Source organism: Cupressus sempervirens, chromosome 3, assembly GCF_028749045.1.
Source record: "Cupressus sempervirens isolate cs-2001-9-10 chromosome 3, ASM2874904v1, whole genome shotgun sequence".
Classification (NCBI taxonomy): Eukaryota; Viridiplantae; Streptophyta; class Pinopsida; order Cupressales; family Cupressaceae; genus Cupressus; species Cupressus sempervirens.
The window spans coordinates 1,009,531,377-1,009,545,472 of NC_143120.1; positions in this window are offsets into that span (position 1 = coordinate 1,009,531,377).

Here is a 14,096-nt window from a genome sequence, read left to right on the forward strand (position 1 = left end):
TAATTAATTTTAAAAATTTATTATTATATGCCTAAAGTTTAGCTTAACCTAACTAGAGATAATAAGTGACTTAATAATTAAATCAAAATGATTTAATTAATAAGGCAATATCTTATTACTCTAATAGTCATTATGTTATTTTAAATTATGCATTATTTTGCATGGATAGAAGAAGAGACCCCCTTGGGAGATTTCTTTCCTGTAATATTTAGGAAAACATTTTTTTATCTTGAGCCTGAAGAACCTCATAGCGAGAATGAAGAAGTAGAACATTTTGAAAATCTATTCGCTATTGCTCAAGAACGAATACCCTCCTTCTCTAAAGAATCCTTGCATAGGAATGATCTCTTTGTTGAACCTGAATACCAAGAAAATCCACTTGCCCTTGTCGTCTATCAACCACCACCACTAGGTCCTCCTCCAAGATTGGCTCAGCCTCAACCTACATTTCCTTTTCCCATCCCTCCTCAGCAAGATAATCAAAACTTGAATAACGTACATTTTTCTACACTCCCAAAGTTCTATGGCTTGATTACTAAAGACCCTAAAACCTTTCTCTTTGATTTTGATATCCTTTGCAAAAATTATAACTATACAACTAATGCTCACAAGCTAAAGTTGTTTCCATCTACCCTAAAGGAAGTTGCTCTAAGATGGTTCATGCAATTGGGTGCCAATGTTGTAGCAGATTGGTCTGCGATGAGCAACTTGTTTCTCACAAAGTACAAAGAATACTACAAGGGTTGAGATTTGAAATGGGATTACATTTTTAAAATGTCCCAAAAGGATGATGAAACCTTGGAAGACTATGTTTCACGGTTCATGTTCAACCCGCAATGTAACACACAACATCAACTAAATGAGGAATCAAAGAAACAACTTTTTATTAGAGGTGTAAATTATGGAAGCATTAAAGCTCTATATCTTATGGTAGGAGGAGATATCACTCAAAAAAATTGGATTGATATATAGAGTATATATCTGAACTATTCTAGGGCCACTATGAGGAAAGGTAGGGGGCTTAGAGACCTACAACATATGTCTAATGGAAGTTCAAGAGTATCAAAGATGGAACTATCCAATTTGTTGTTAGATTCCAAACAAGACATTATTACCATGTAGGAAAGAAGGAAGAAGGACAAAGTTGATGCCATTTTAGCTAAATATTGTCCACACATTGTAGGGAAAAGAAAAGGCACAGTAGATGCAAGTCTATTGCAAGCCTGGAGACACAACCAAAGCCTACTAAGTTTAAATCCATTAATGAAAATGGAGAAGTGCTCTACGTTGCTCAATGAAGGCCATGGGCTAGAAGACAAGGTATGCCACAAAATCCTCTCCAAAGTTATAATATTAATAATCAATGGAAAAAAATACTAATTTTAGTGGAAATAATAACTGGCAACAACCACAGCAAGGTAGTAATGATCAATGGAAATAATAACTGAAAACAACCTCAATAAGGTTTGCAATAACCTCGGCAAGCTTGGCAAAAACCTCAGCAGGGTTGGCAAAAAAACCAAAATTAGAATACCCAACCTAGTCAGCAAGCCTTAATCCCACCACCTTAGTAGTAAGCTCTAATGCCTCCTCTTGTAGCTACTAATGCTCCTCCTAAGTAGACTCAACTACCACTTCAGCCTAATCCTAATCTCAAAAATATCAAATAGCCAGCACAACAACAAAGCTATTCTATTTCCTTGAATGATATCCACTTAAGGTCAGGCACTACTCTTCCTTTACCCCAAAATCCTATAATAAGTAAAGTTGAAGATTCCCCAACTAAATAGGCAGATGTGTCAAATCAGCTAACCTCTCCTATAGCCAAAGAACCACCATTTTCTCATAGGTTGATGGAACAAGGCCAACCTATAGAAAAGAATGTATTAATTGATTTACTCAATCAGTTGAAGCAAATGACAATACGAATACGATTACTTGATGCTATCAAGGAAGTCCCTACCTACTAAATTTATCAAGGAAGCATGTATCAAACAACCACAAAGAAAGAAGAAGGATCTAAAAACTATTCATGTCTTAGGAAAATTGTCTGATTTAATGTTGGAAAAATTACTTGTCCCTAAATATTTTGACCCTATGAGTCCTATGGTTATTGTCACCATTCATGGGATGCAAGTTCAAAATTCTTTAGTTGACTTAGGAGCATCTATAAACGTCATGAAAAAGGAGGTATTACCTTAATTACATATCATTAGTCTTAGAGAAACACCAACCATACTTCAGCTTACTGATAGTTTTACTATCAAGCCGGATGGGATTATAGAAGATGTCATAGTCACCTTAAACTCTTGGGAGTATCCAGTAGACTTTTTTGTCCTTTTTCCAAATGCCAACATTAGGGTGACCATGGTTAGCCACTAAAGATTCCTATATAGCTTTCTAGTCCAAAAAAATGACAATATCCAATGGTATCCATACTAAGACCATGATCTTATACTCCCCTTCTTAGTCACTATTACTAGATGACCAAGTAGTTTGGCCAGACCTGGGTGATGTTGATCTAGAGGTCAATCATCCATCAGCTAATGATGATAGGTTGAGAGTCATTTGTGGCCTCTGAAGAAGAAGATGAGATAATTTCGTCCATTATCATGAATGAATATGGAGTAAAGGCTCAAGTGTGTCCTCAAGATGACTACATCCTAGAAACCATGTTACCACATTTAAACACACCTCAACATTCATAAGCTTCCCAATTCCTTCACTTGGTATTACCTCATGAGATGGATTCTTCTCCTATTGCCCTATTATTCATGACAGATAAGGTTATTAAGATGGAACTTAGCCCAAAAAGGGAGTTGAATGTAAATAATGCCTTATCACCTTCACATTAGAAAATTATGTTGTTGCTACTACATTAGAATCAAAAAGCATTTTCTTGGGACTACATAGAAATGAAAGGACTAGACCGTATTCTTTGCACTCACAAGATTTACATCAGTCCTAATTTCAAACCTGTTCAACTGCATCAGAGGAGAGTTAACCCTATTTTGAAGGATATAGTTAAGAATGAACCACAAAAACTATTAAATGTTGGTTTTATCTACTCCAACTCTGATAACCAATGGGTTTCACCCTTGGTTATAGTACCAAATAAGGGAGGAAAATGGAGATTTTTTGTAGACTATAAAGAGCTCAATTCAACCACAAAGAAAGACCACTTTCCCTTACCATTTATAGATCAAGTTCTTGACAACTTAGCTAGCAAGAAATATTTCTCTTTTTTGGATGCTGTTAGTGGTTACAATTAGATACAAATAGCTCCAAAGGATCAAGAAAAAGCAACTTTCACATGTCCATGGGGAACATTTGCCTACTTAGTTTTACCTTTTGGCTTGTGCAATGCCCCAACCACATTCCAATGAGTTGTCATAAGTATCTTTTTACATATATTTGCTGATTGTATGGAGATCTACATGGCTGATTTTATTATTTATGGTACTACTTTTGAGGAGGCCAAAGAGAACATAGAGATAGTACTCAAGAGATGTCAAGACTATAACCTTTCTCTAAATAGTGAAGAATGTTTTATGATGATGGAAAAAGGAGTAGTAGTAGGTCATTTCATGTCATCCAAAGGCATCCAAGTAGATCCTACAAATATTGAAGTCATTAGTACCTTGCCTGTGCTAGAGAAGCAGAAGGATGTATGAAGTTTCCTAGGACATGTTCAATATTATAGAAGATTCGTAAGAATTTTGGTCAACTTGCAGTGCCCCTTTATAACTTGTTAAAAAAGGATTTTGAATTTTCCTAGGACTCTAAGTGTGCTACATATTTCCTATAGCTTAAAGAAGTTCTCACCATAGCACTAGTTTTAAGAGGGCCTAATTGGGGACTTCCATTTCACATTCATATAGATGCCTCAAACTATAGAATAGGTGCAGTTCTACACCAATAGGTAGACTTAGTTGAACATGTTATTTATTTCATTAGTAAACATTTTTAAGGTGCAGAGTTTGACTACATAGTCACTGAAAAAAAAGCTACTTGTAGTTGTTTATGCATTGAATAAATTCAAGCACTATATTACTAGATATAAAATATTTGTTCATATTGACCACTCTGCTATAAAATATTTGATGAATAAGAATGCAATATTAGGAAGATTGGCTTGTTGGTTGTTACTTATGTAGGAATTTGATATCACCATAATAGATAAACTCGGCAAGGCCCAATGTGGTAGCTAACTTTCTCTCTCAGTTTCATGTCCCTGGTGATCCTACAGTCATTGATGATAGTTTCCTAGATGAACACCTTTTCATGTTGTTAGCACAAAATCTATGGTATATAGATATTACAAATTACCTAACCACAGGAAAGATACCAACTCACTTCTCTACCAAAGAAAGGAAGTTACTCTCTAAAAAGAGCTTTAACTATTCTTGGATTGTTGTATTTATGGTTTATACCGAACCTGATCAAGTAATTCATTGGTGCATAAGGGAAGATGAAAAATATGATATCTTGAGGGTATGCCGTGATGAGCCATGAGGAGGTCATTTTTCAGCCAAATGGATAACCTTTAAAATATTGACAATCAGGTACTATTGGCCAAGTTTACACAAGGATGGAGCTAGATACACAAAGAAATGTGATAAGTGTCAACCTATGGGAAGACCCACTAAATTTGATGAAATTCCCTTGCAGCCTCAAGTAGTTGTTGGACCCTTTGATAAATGAGGGATTAACTTTTTAGGTCTTATTGAACCCTCTTCACAAGGTAAATCCTATATTCTAATTTGTACTAATTATGTAACTAAATGGACAAAGCCTAAACCCATGAAAAATCCAAGCGATAACAATGTTGCCAAATTCTTGTATGAATCCATCTTTACATGATTCAGAGTCCCTAGGGAGTTGACATATAATCAAGGATCTCAGTTTACATCAAATCTACCATATGCTCTCATGAAGGAATATACTATTCGGCATGGTAAATCATCACCTTACCATCCACAAGCTAATGGCCAAGTAGAAATTAACAACAAAGAGTTGGAAGTCATTCTCACCAAAATAGTAACACTTCATAGGAAGGATTAGACCATATGTCTTCTTGAAGATCTTTGGGCTTATAGAACCACTTGGAAATATACAACATGTTTCACTCCTTTTGAGCTCATTTATGGTAGGTCAGTTGTAATGCCTGTAGAGTTTGAATATAAAACATTAAGGATTGCATTGGATCTTGGTATGGACCTCATTATTGCACAGCAAGACCAAATTCTGAGTTTAAATGGCCTTGATGAATGGCGCAAGTTAGCATTAAACAACATCAAACTCGTCCAACATCAACGGAAGTAGTGGCATGATAAGTTTATCAAAGATAAAATGTTTGATGTAGGAGATTGGGCACTTCTCTATGATTCCAAATGTCATCACAATCCAAGCAGGTTTCAAACTTGTTGGTTAGGACCGTATGAAATTGTTGTTGTCTTCCCAAATGGAGCAGTCTAATTGTCTACTATTGACCCTGTTCTATTCAAGTTACTTTTCAATGAACATCACCTCAAGCTCTATAATAAACTAGTCAATTGCAAGGAGTTCCTGCAGTAGTTTTAGAACATCAAATATATACTCATTCTTGTAGTTGAGCAGTCTGGGTCTTCCACCCTGACTGCTGCTAAATCTTGATTCCTTTAAAAGATTTTCATAATAATAACTTTCTTTTTAAAAGTAATTTCTCTATCATACACTTCATCTCACCCTCTCTCTTCACCATCTTCCTATCCCATCACTACATCACTTCAAATGCTCGTTTGCAAAAAAAAATTCTGTAGCACTCGCCAGGTATGTGCCACATAACCTTGCATATAATTTATTTTCTTCATTCTTTGTTAGGAATTTGTGTTGTTTAAATTTATTACTCTTGCATATCATGTCCTGGTGGGACTCATATCTTTACTTAGTTGGGAGGGGGGGAATATTCATTTCTCAAAATTTAAAATCACATGTAAACTTTAAAAGTTATTGTCTTATGAGATGATTGTTGTCACATGTTGATGACATGTCCTTCTATGATTGTATCATTAAGGAAATTAAGGACATTAAAAGTTGAGCTTAACTTTTAATGATAATTAGCAATGCATTCGGGGTGACAGATCTAAACATGAGCAAAAAATTATGAGACTGATGTATGGAAGGATATCATGAGATTTTGTGCATTGAAAATCTTTAAGAAGCATGTAGTGATAGTAAACCATTTTCTCTATCTAATGGCATAACATTGAAAATTTTGTTAACTCGCAGTTGTTTAGCTCTAAATACACCACAATTTTTCCAAAATTTGGTTATGCATAACAATGGGTGGAGGTCTTTAGAGATATGAGACAGTTGATCATAGGGTTTTGTTGGGTGACGTGGCTAGTTGTGATATGTTCAAGAGAAAAGGATGGTTAGACTATTGCCTCAATTTAAAGGGATTTGATGAAGATGTTGCTCTTCAATTTTTGAGCACCTTAAAGGATGGCTTTACAATGGTTAAGGGCCTCAAAATTGAATTTACAGAAGATGTGGTAGCCAAAGTTAGTGGGTTACCCTAGGAAGGAGAAAATTGGATAAAGAATTTTGACCTAGGTACAGTTAGGGCACAGTTCAATGTGCATTGTACCCCTCTGCTAGACATTGACAAGAAGTAGGGCACCTCCAAATTATTTTTTCCCTTGGATTTTATCCATCCAGCAACATTTATCATTCAATACTTCACTTATGAAAGTTGTTACAAATACCTACATGCCCTACATTTCAAGATTTTGTCTCATCCATGACATGATTATAGACAGGTAAATCTTCCCAATTTCTTGTTTAACATTGTTAAGAAGAAAGCTTCTTTAGTACAATCAAGAAAGGATCAGTTTATCTCCCATCATTGTTTGAAAAAATTAGTTTTAGAAAGGGAGTTAAAAAAGCAATAAATTGGGACATGGGAATATTTTTTGCAGTTAAATGAGGTAGATCCTGGATTGGTCAACTCCAGACGCCAGGGTGTTGGATGAAGGGAAAGGACATCTACTAGTTTTTGTAAGGTTATTCCTAGGATTGAAAACATTCCCAAAGTCTCCAGTTTTACACTAACTAAGAAGAGGATTTCTAAAGTTGATACCTCTCTTTCTAGATAAAATAGAGAAGCTACTAGTGCCCCCAAGACCCCATTGTCTCTTAAGACTAGGTATTCGAATAGGGAAGGTAAAGGTAAAGTTGTGGAATCTAAAGAAGAGAAATTAGAACAACATGATGATGAAAGTAATGTTAATGAAACTTTGCACTTGAAAGAGGAGGAAGCTTCAGAAAAAATTCCCGAAGCACCTATGTAGAATTTTTTGCAAGCAAGAGTAAACGAAATAATCCCCCATGCCTATCTACACCACCTACGAGGTGAAGTGCAAGGCTTTCTAAAGGAAATAAGGCTACTGAAATCCCTATTCCAATGGTTAACATTGAACCTTCTAAGTTTGAGAAGGAGTCCTCTTTAGAGGAAAAATTGCAACAAAACATCGCCACCGATAATGAGTGCAGTAACCAGAGTCCACAACTTGAAGTTGACCTTAGTGTTAACTATGTACCTGTTGATAGTGACAAGGATTTTGACGATCTTGAAGCATCTGAGGAGTTTGAAGAAATTCCTATTATGCAAGATGATGGTGTGAAGTCAAAATAACTTCTTCCTAAGGACTATCCATAATTCAGGCAAGAAATTATTGAAGAAGTAATGGAAAAGCTTAATAAGGATAGATTTGATACACTGGTTGAAGCAGAAGTTGAGTCCAATAAGGGAAAGAATGCGGTGACCATAATTGTTACAAGGAAGGGAGAATGCTCCATGCTAAAAAGTGCCAACAAAATTCCTCATTTGACATTTGAATGGATAGACATTTTTAACTAGGAACCATTGCCACCACCCAATCTGTCTACACTTTTGTCCGCATGGATTAATTTTTTTCAACAGTTGTTATGGGAAAGAGCTAAATGGAAGTTGGAAAAGGAAAAATTGAAAATTATCATTAATGAGAAAAGATATTAGTTTAAGTAGAGTTTAGACCTGAATGAAGTTTTAAAAAGGAGGATTGAGCAAGTCATAGGATTTATTCTTGAACTGATGGAATGCAGATCACCATCACCAGTGTATGCATTGTTTCTCAAAGAACAACTTGTAAACTTCAAATTGACTGTAATTGTGGAAGGGCTTAATCCCTCCATTTCAACTCCACATGATTTTTATGACACATTCCAATTTGGTCCAATGCCTTTAAATAATTTACTATGTGAATTGCATGTCCATAATTTGGCAATACCTAATGACATAAAGTGGAGCTCACTCCTTTATATAGGGGATGTGCAATTGAGAGCAGTGATGTCTTTGGATTCAGAATGAGATAAGTAGAGAACATCAAGTTGTGCCTTACAAGGACAATGAAATGATAGTTCCTCTTCCTAGAGACCATACGTTCAACATACTATATGGGCATTTCTGGATTGGATTTATATCCTAAGCAATCTTGTTGGAGCTAGTAAAGTATCTTTAGTTAGAGGAAAAGCCTTTGTAGACTGGGAACAACACTCCTCTTAAGATGTTGAGATAGAAATTGTTTCTTCTAGACAAAGGTGGACACAGATGTCACATGACCTGAAGATAAGAGAACACCACTCTCAAAATTTAACACTTTCGTTAGCCTCTTATTAAGGTATCAACCTCCTATACTCCTACAACCACTATTGACAGTGAACAACAATGCAGAGGATATATGACAGCATAAATTTTGTGATGGAGAAGGCTCAAGACAAATTATGGGTACTTTGACTATGTTACGAATGAGCCAGGGGAGAGGATAACGAGTGATTGGAGAGTTTGGGCTAGAATCACAAACTTCATGGTTGTTAGGGACCAACAATAGGTCAGTTTGGGGGGATGATGGGCCTCTAAAAGGCCATTGTTTTAAGATCGTTTTATCTTGTTTTTAAGCAACTATCTTGCAAAAATAGTCATGACTTTATGGTTTTAAGAAGATGAACTTATATTTTTATGTATATATTATATATATGTTAAGACATGAAGTACAAGTATGGGTAGTTCAAATATGCTATATTTTGTTGAGTCTATGGACAAAAATGGTATAATGAAGTGATATTACATGCTGATAAATGTTTCCCCATTTATGTTATGTCTTGGGTAGTTTTCCTCCTGTAGCCATAGGATTTGCAAGAGTGGTAATTTAAACTTTACACCTTTTCTAATATTGATGATGAAATAAATATATGTATGTGGAAGTTGTGTGTTACATTGAATGTTTTATAGGTACTTGCCATGAATATTCAAGGGTCACCACCTCAGTGTTAAAGTCAGAATCAACTAGATTATTGAACCATTGTGAGTGGAGCAAGTCATTATATATTTTCTATTGGTATAACACAAAAATGTAGCTTCCACAACTTGCTACATTCTTGGAGGATTTAATCTTGATAAATGTTGATTCTATTTCAAACTTTAAGAGTCTATAATTGATCATCATTAATGGAGTGATCGTAGAGTTAGGAAGTAGTTGTAGTTTCCTTTAAATAATGATTTTTGTAGCTTTAAGAGCATTTTTGAAAGAAGAATGGGATAAGTTGATTTTCATATCAATAGAGTATGATATTATCTTTAATCAAGTGTAATCTTTTACCATGAATGAATAGAATGAGCACTTCAAGTTTATTTATTTTATCTTGATTGTCTTTTTTGTTCACTCATCCAAGGGAGCCCACCTAGTGAGTGAACTGTTCCATTAGAATAGATTTCATTTTCTTGTTTGTTTCCTTGCAAGGTAGAATTTTATTTCTCCTACAGCCATTGATAATAGAATCAGTGAGTTTTTCCTACAACATAGGTGCTTAGATAGGTTCACTATTTGTAGCATTACTTTAAGCTTTGAGTTAAGATGTTCAGTCAGTTTCTACCATAGGTTTCCTTCAACATTTGCTTCGCTTTATTTGTAATCACTTAAAGAAGAATTAAAGAATATACTTTGCAGTCACCCTCTCAAGTTTACGCTCCTGGATTGACAAATTAAATGAAGTCAGTGTACTATTTTAAGAAAAACACATGATGTTGTCTAACCATAGAATCACTATGAAAGGATGTCCAATCCTTTTTTATTAAGGTATTAAGCTGAAAGGCCAGTACCTCCAAAATTTTCAAATTGATTGGGAGAGTTTCTTGATATTGTATATGATAATGTACTTGATGGATTACCCCCAGTCAGGAAGATCAATCACTAGATGGATTTTCTCTAGCGAGCCATTTTACTAAACAAGACAACGCTCAGAATGACACTAGCAGAAAGTGAAGAGTTGAACAGACAAGTGCATGAGTTGTTGAAGAAGGGGTTGATTCGAGAGAGTCTGAGTCCATGTTTTGTACGAGTAGTATTAAAACCAAAGAAGAATGGAGGATGTGCACAGATTCATGGGCTATCAAAAAGATCACAATCAAGTATGGATTTCCATTTCCAAGGATGGATGATACTATGTATGGATCTTGGTGGCATTAGAGGTTATGTATCTATGTGAGGTATCAATGGTCGTAACAATAGGGGATATGTCTCCTCTCTCAGTGGGCATTGCTCCTTTATTGCATCATCCATTGATGCTCTCTCTCTCTCTCTCTCTCTCTCTCTCTCTCTCTCTCTCTCTCTCTCTCTCTCTCTCTCTCTCTCTCTCTGACACACACACACACACACATAGAATTTTCAACTTTTGGTGCATTGTCATCCCCATCTCCTCCATCACTACCGCTAGCTCATTTTCATTATCATCTCCCTCACCTTCATCCTTGACTACTACTTGATACGCTCTACAAAAGAGGTTGGATCTCTAGTAGGATAATTTTTTGGGAAGATGGGTCTAGCTCTATGAATGTTGTTATATCCAAGGTAGTCTCTCAAGACATTTGCATCCTCCATTGTAGGGGAAATTGCATGTCCACTCCTCACTTTGTATCTATCTCCTTGATGTCATCTACTATAGGTCATGTTATGGCCTTGGGTCTCTCTAAATTAATATTTTACATTGACAGTATAAAGGTGCCTATGGGGGCACACACTTCCGATGACCAAGCTATTGCAGTATTCTCTCAAAATAGCATGAAATCACTGTATATATATCGCATCTCTAGAGATATTCTCCTTTACATATGTACCAGCTACAAATTTGATCCCCTCCATGCACACCACTATTGTTCTCAAGGGACAATCTAGTGTGATCCTCCATTATAGTGTGTCTCCAAATACCCACAGGTTTCCTAGAAGTTATTGATATGCTCTCGATATGACTGTATCTATCTCTAGTAGATATCCCACTAGCATGGTACAAGTTTCTAGGCTCTATCTTTGGTATCTCACATATCTACTAAGCCCAAGGTATTAGTGGGATAACATGCTTTGGCCTTATGAGTATACCACTCTCTCCTCCTCTCTATGCCATACTATATATGTTAACGGTGTGGAGAACATTGTGCTCTTCATTGCAAGGCTCACCACACTAGCTATTGTGTAATACATGATATTCCTAAGGGTATTTAACCATATAGTATAGTTTTCAAATCCTTTTGATCTCTCTGTGTAAGGGCATGACATCCCCAGTCAGTGCAGTATATATGATCCTCATCAATCTCCTCTATGTTATGACCTTCTCATGGTCTATTGTAAATTCCTAGATCAACAATCGTTCAATCTAATAGTTGTCTGCTAACATCACTATCATCTCTCCCCAAAAAATTTGGAAGGTTCATGTATCCTTTTCCCATCTCTCCATCAATGCTAGCAACATTTCTCTGTGGAATCCAAGATGTAGTAAGTGGCATATCCAGAATAATCCTACATCTCTCATAAGTTGGACATCTAGTGGCTCTAAGTCATTATATTTCTCATGAATTTGGATCATGATTCTAGTCATATAGTGCTCTCAAAGTATCGGTGGATCTTGCAATCATTGATCTATTGATCTATCATTAATTCTTCATCTCAAATTAGTCTATCAAAAAATGTATGAAATGCAATTTGGGTCTAGGTTGAGATCCCTAGTCTAGGTCAGCTTCCTACATCAAGTTGAGATCCCTAATCTAGGTCAACTTCTTGGATCCAGGTTGAGTCCAAGTCAACTTCCTAGGTCCAAGCTAACATACCTAGTCCAACTCGACTTCTAGGGTTTAGGTCGACATTGAGGCTTCAAATTGACTTATTTGTTTCCTAGCACATGTAAATGTAACATGTATTTTATAGAAATGTGAAAAATGATGAACAAGTACAATAATGGGCACAAGACTCCAAGAATACTTCATATAGTGGCATTTTCTCTCTCATTCTTTCTTCTTCAACATTTTTTCTAAGACGTAACATTTTCCAATGAGATTTTGAAAAGGTAATTTATCTTTGTATGCTTCTAATTAGGTTACTTTTCACTAATTAGTAACTGTGATTTATATACATAACTACTTATGATCACTTATTTTATCACAACTCAGGTTAGGTAGCTCTGATTAGGATGTTGTCAGGAGTACTGGAATCATGATTCAGTGGTCTACCTCTCCATGTGATTTTGAAACAGTTTGAGTTCATCTTGAATATTTCAAAAGTTATTTTCAGCAGTTTTACATCCTAGTCCACTCAAGCAAAAATGATTCCCTACTTTACATTTCTAAATCAGCAAACCAAAATAGGCGGCATATAGCTATTTGGAAACTTCACAAGAATTCCTTAGTAAGTTCTAAGTGATTTATGATTATTGCTAACATGTGGTTTTGCAAGATATAGTTAGTAATGGTTTCTTTTAGGATCTATGCACTATAGACTTTTCTATTTAGTAATTTTCTACCTCCTCTTTATTGTTTTTTCATTGTACACTTAACTTTGCATACACTTATCTTAATTTATCTTTTCCAGGAAAATTTGGGGTAGGATATGAAACACCCTCCTTGATTTCCCTTTCTTTCTTGTGAAAAAAATGAGGGACCTAACCCCTATGAGACATCCTCTCCTTTTCCCACTTTAACCTCATCTCCACATTTAAAATTCTATTTCCCACTTATTTGAATAGAAAAACCCAATGAGAACCAAACATTTTGAGATCTCGAGGTATCTTGCATACATAAAACCCTCTTGGGTGAGGAACAAGATAATCCTCTACCTAGGGTAAGGGACAAGGTCATCCCTTACCTTGGTTCCAAAATTTGCAAGACCTCAAGGCTATTTCAAATTTGGAGTTTCCTAGTCAATTTAGTCAGTGCTTATGGGGTTTCATCTTTGAATCACTATAAAACACCCACTTTGACTTCATTTGACAATCTCAACACCAATTGCGTTGTGCAAGGGAAAGAGTACTATATGGTGGACATCCCAATTTAAATGAGTAACTCAAAGGTGAAAACCAAATGTTTTGTTATTCATCCATCATCAGGTATTCCCAATCAAGCACTATAGATAACTTGCAAACAAGAATTCAAGACATCATGGAGTTGCAAACAAATTTTGAAGATGTTTAAAGTACTTTATTCCTTGAGGGCTTGGTATGATTTCTATTTTATTTTCGTATACGTGCTTCGTTTCTTCATACTTACACATTTGCATACACTTGAAAGCACATAAAGATTGAATTTACATGCTAGGCATTCACTCCCTAGGGTTAGATCTTTGCATTTTTGCATTATATTACACATCTCGTAGTGTTCTAAATATGCATTATAGATTCAGAAGCACATCATAGACTCCATTTTTTCCTGATGGTTATTCGTGGAAGTAGAAATCACCAATCACCAAAATAGGATATTGACTAAGGCAAAACCCCTATATAGCCACCCCCACACACACTTTCTCATATCTACGAGATTTCAAGCATAGTTTTGAGCATACATTTGAGTACCAACTTTATAGTATTTTCTAGATCTATGTTCTAACATTCTAAGGTCGAGGTTGATGTCGTCCCTAACCATGTAATTATAGATACAATTCAGTTGTTGATCTAGGAGTTTAGAATGCATATATGTAGTTTTTGGGACCATTTTTAGGCCCAAGTATAGCAAAGGGTTGTCCTCTACCGAAGGTCAA